The sequence below is a fragment of the Poecile atricapillus genome, chromosome 1 (assembly GCF_030490865.1).
Source record: "Poecile atricapillus isolate bPoeAtr1 chromosome 1, bPoeAtr1.hap1, whole genome shotgun sequence".
In the NCBI taxonomy this organism is placed as follows: domain Eukaryota; kingdom Metazoa; phylum Chordata; class Aves; order Passeriformes; family Paridae; genus Poecile; species Poecile atricapillus.
The window spans coordinates 157,940,738-157,946,190 of NC_081249.1; positions in this window are offsets into that span (position 1 = coordinate 157,940,738).

The following is a 5,453-nucleotide window of genomic DNA, read 5'->3' on the forward strand; positions in this document are numbered from 1 at the left end:
GCGCGCGGTGTCCATGGCAGCGCGCGGACGCTGCCGCGCCCCTCCCCCCGCCCCCGCCGGCTGCGCGCGCTCACCGGCCGCTCGCGGCGCCGCATCCCGCCGGCCCCGCGCGCCGCGTCACGGCTCGCCCACGTGACTCACCGCCCGTCGCGGGAGTTGCGCGTGGCGGGCGCGCGCCGCCCGGCCTCCGCGGGAACGGGGTCTCTCCCGCCGGCCCCGGACACCGCTGCCGGCGCGCAGCCATCGGCGGCACAGCTCCCCACGGCGGGGACGCCGCCGTCGCCGGACGCGGGCGGGACGGCGCGAGCTCCCCGCAGGCAGCGCCCGTCCCGCCGGGGCCGTGTTTGGCGGCAGCGCCCCCCGCGGGCGGGAAGGCGCGTGCCGAGTCGGGCCCCGGGCCGTCCCCGCCTGCCGCCCGCTCCCTCCCGCAGGAATCCGGCCGCTGTTCCCGGCCCACCCCCTTCGCGAGGGACAGCTGAGCACTGGAGCCAACGCGGCGGGGGCCTTGGGCACGGCATGGACGAGGAGAGGCTGAAGCGCTTGTTCAGCTCGAAAAAAGAGAAAACTGTAAGGGAATCTGCTGTGTTTAGCTACTTGGAGGAGGTTTTAGAGAAAACAGAGCCAAACTCTTCTCAGAACGCAATGAAAAAGAAGCCCTATGCTGTGGCCCCCATTTGCGCTATCACAGATTCTTTCACTTTACCTCTATTCCTACTTTTCTAAGTCCAAGTACCAAGCAAACCCCTTTTACAGGTAGAAAAAGAAACTGAAAATGGAAACGAAAATTCAATTATTTTAACATCGTATTTATTGAACAAGAAGATACAAAGCTCTGATCCTCAGGGCATTGATAAGATCTGTCGGTAGGAAATTATTTTCTTGCTCATGTGCCAGTGCTTGCTTTCACAGCCTATCTAGCATAAAAGATCTTACTTGGAGCTTTTTCCAGCTGGCTCTTTTTCTCTCTGTATCTCTGTCATTTTTCTCTCCTTTTCTAAACTGCCTCAGCACTGCACCACCACCTGCAGCACAGACCAGACGTCTGCAGAATAAAGTGGAAGCACTGGAGATGGCCTTATGGGCACATGACCAGAAAAGTCTGTGAGACTGAGAAAACACAGCACCAACTAAGTATGGTGGAGATCAAAAAAACCTGCAGCAACTACTAGAAATGAAGAATTGAGAGATGGACTGAGTGAAGAACATAGCCCAGAATATCTTAACTGAGGAGGCTGAGGTAGAAAGGTTCTATATAGATGCTCTAATGTGAATTAGGGGATCATATCTACTGGAAAGCATTAAAAGAAAAAGGCCCAGACTACCTATAACAAAAAAAAAATACAGAGCCATGTGCAGGGAAGAAACCATTTCCCCAAATCAAAACATTCAAAAGCAACAGAAATAGCATAAGTAAGGTGCACAGAGACCTAGAGGAAGTACATAAATGGTGCTGGTATGGAAACATTGAAAAGTAGTGTCTCACTTCCTAGACAGACACCTAAAAATCCTTTGTGTGATAATACTGTTTGGATTTGGAATGGTTATGGAGATTTCTGTAGTGAGAATGAGTTGCAGTATCCTATAAATTGTAATGATTTTGTGGGCACCTAATTTCAACTAGGTTATCACTTTTTGATCATCATTTCTATATATTAAATTAAAGGTAAGCTCAAAAGAGTTCTTTGCATACTCTGCCATGTCCTGTGGAATCTGATAGAGAACTTCCAGTACAGATGTGCTTCTGTAGTTACATGAAACAGACACTGACATATTGAAAACAGGATCACATGCAGTGCAGCACTGATTGACAGGATTACATTTTATAGTCAATAAAACAAAATCTCAGATTTCCAAGTGTATCTCAGAATTTCTGTTAGGATGCAGTTTAAATTAATTTAGAACCACACATGCTGCAGTAGTCAGGATTGCAGGTCTCCAGCCTCATGCTAAAATGTATATCTACCAACCGCAGCAGTGTCTGACCACTTGGATTATAAGCCATAGAGATAAGGTCCCCCATAGCTGAAGCTTGCATACATCCTTGGTGAGATGATCCTAAACCCCAGAAAAATATTTGTTTTGTATGGATTGGCTACTGAATAACTTGGTGACACACAATCAGTTGGAATGCTTTGTTCAGGTTGTCTCAAAAATGATACAGCAGAATCACTGCCTGAAAAATCAGGGGTGAAATTTTTAGTTGAGGTCTATGGAATCTTCTCCCCTGGAGAAGGAGAAGGGGGAGACTGGAACTGAGAGAGATAATTTTATGTATTGACCCTTTTATGTATGAACAGGAGAGATGAGGAAAGGACAGTGTATTTGAAACTAATACGTTTGTATGAGGCCTTCCCCTCTCAGTATTTATAATCACTAACAGAACAGAAATAATTTGGTTTGTTCTATTTAGTTTAGAGAGCCATAGATTTAGAAGCTGAAGCCACAACTGTGTGCTCACATTTTTTAAATTTATGTGCTATGAAAAGCTGAATAAGAGCAATGCGGGGCTAGAATTTTAAACCTGTTTTACACATACAGAATCCATGAATGATACACCTTTGACATTTTCTTCTAATACATCTATCTTTTCCATGTTTTTCAGGGGAAAAAAATTTTTGAAAAACTGGGTATCAGTAAGTGGACGTGAGAAAAAAAAAAAAAAAAGTTTTGTGATTGCTTTTTGTCCAAATGAAAGGGACAAATCCATGGCAATCTTTTGTTTCTTCAGCAGGTGGACACTCAACTGGGCTGCTTCAAAAGACCCACACATGCCCATGTCAAGGGATTCCAGTAAGTTCTGAATCTAACATAAGAATCTAGCTATGTGGCTTGGTGTGAGGTATTTTTACTTTTTGAAAAAGTTGGTACACTATATACTGATTTTTTACATGCACTAGACTATACTGTTAGATCTTTGTGTATTGTATTAAAAGAAAAACAAGTGGAAATAAATTTTGATACTGCTAAGGTCAATAATAAAAGTCAGGAGAATTAACTTTGCTCAGTGCAGTGGGATTTATTTTGTTCAGTCATTAATGGATCCCTATCCATCTTTACCAAACAAGTAAATAATGTCTATTGTGACAGTGGCACTCCCCAGGTATATTTCCTTATAAGAGTATTGTGAAGCAAACTTCCCAGTATTAAAAAGTACAAATACTCACAGCCAGATAATGAAAAGTTTACTTACTCTATGGTTCATTGCTGTCTGCATAAGAAATATGGGAGCATGGCTTTAGAGATACCTAAAATATGGCTTACACTGGAAATTCAAAGTTCAAGCAGCATTAAATATAAGCTAGGAATTGGGACATAAGATCCATAGTAGTGTATCTATATGCACATGAACGTTTGTGTGACAAAAGTGAGGACTTTTTTATTAATCTTAAAATTTGTTTTTTTGTTGATCTTTCAGCCATAGGCATTTAGACCCAGTTCTCATGCAAAAAAAAAAAAAAAAAATCTCATGACCCCCTAAGCCTTCTCTTATGGAAAAGGTTTATGTTTTCTAGAGGATGCTCTTGTGAAAGTCCATTATCATACAAAGAGATGCATTTTCAGTTAGCACAGAGAGTTTTGATTAAAAAGGCAAAATCTATGCAGCTGATGTTGCATCCAGCATAGAATCAGAGAGGTGGACCATGATGAACACTCATATGCCTGATTTTCAGATACCAACTCAGTTACAACTTTATTGGTAATTGTAACACTCCAAGGCAAGCAATGTCAGCTTACCCGGGAAGAATAGGTAGGGTGGGGTTCTGGCATGCCTCAGATGTGAGGCAGTCAAGCAGACAAGCCAAAATGTAATATTCAGACATCAAATTACCAGATAAAGTTCATAAGCAGAGCCCTGGAGGCATTTATACATAAAGATAAAGAAAGGTGTGAGACATTTCCTTTGGAAAGGCAGGCTGCCACTTTCCAAAATGGACGTGGAAGTGGATTGGAGGCTGTTTCTTGACACACACACAGGGAAAAAAAAATCGCTGGAAGTCACAGGGCCAAATTCTCAGAGGTGGTTAAGCCATTTCAAAACAATGTTTGGACTTATGTGTATTAAATAGCTTTCAAAATCTAGACTTCAGTGCCTTCTAAGCAAGAAACTATTTTTAACACTATTCAAAGGGTTGACTATGAAATTGTATTTCAATAGTCTAAAAAAATTTATTATGATATGCTTCAGATTATACTTTTGTATAACATAGAAGATACATTATTTAGCTTATTTTTATGTCATATATTAAATAAAAAGGAGAATAAACAGATGAGCGGAAAGCAATAACAGCAGTGAGATGAGGCAGGTAAATCATGATCAAATAGCATCTGCAGCTTGATATAAAAAAGGTAGTTCATTATTAAAAAGGGAACACACAAGATTTGTATTTCTAGTACAATTATTTAAAACTATCTGCGTAAAAACACTGTCGGAAATGTACATAATTAGTAAAGATGGTTGCACATAAATGAAAAGATCATAACAGGGGTGTAGAAGATATCTGGAGAAAGTGCAGGAATAGTCCTGCAATTCCTCAGGGATCAGGTAACCTTGATAATAGACTGCTTTTGTTACCAGGAGAAGATGGATTTTAGAATTTCTAAAGGAAAGATACAATGGGTTTTAATAGGACAACAGCAAAGTCAGAATAGCAATGCTGATTAGAGAGAAAATTAAGGCATTTTGAAAGTAAATGACTGTAGACAGTATTAGAGGCTGTTAATTAGTATTTCTTTCCTAGGTGCTAGAGTGAATGCCAATGTCTTAATACTGGCTTACTTAGAATATTTTACCTTTTCAACACAGGATATACTTCTCCCAACCTAGTATTTATTACACAGCAGGCCACATTATCAGATTCATCCTTGTCTGCAGTGATCCACATACTCAGGTGTTAACAGCACAGACCAAGCAAGGCAGCTATACACTTTCCATGAACAGCAGCCAGCAATTAGCAACTCATCTGCACTTTTCATTTTGAAAGTTAGCTTCTGAGTAAGGCTATGAATTCTAGATCCCCTGTCTACTGCACTGTTGCTTTGACTCTGTGTTTGAAATCCATCTGAAATATACTTATTTTTCTCCCTCTTAAAGACCTCATTCTTTCCCAAGTCGGGATCTTGCAAGACCCTGTACAAAGCACTAGCGTTTGGACTAGTGGTAAGAACCCTGTGTATAAAGTGTTGGTGTAAGTTGGTGAAAATGTATTTTCATTTTGTAGTAAAGCTATTTACATGAAGCCTAAGAGGTTCTGTGATCAAATCATGTGTACATGGAAACAGAAACAAGGCATTCCTTGAAATACTGTGTGAGGAAACTGGTACAGAGGTCCCTGAAATACTGTAAAAGGAAGATGTATACACAGGTTACAGGAGCTGCAGACCATCTCCTGTCAAGAGGGGAATAAAATCAATATCACACCTATATAAGGTCTTACCAAGGAACAGTCCCAGTC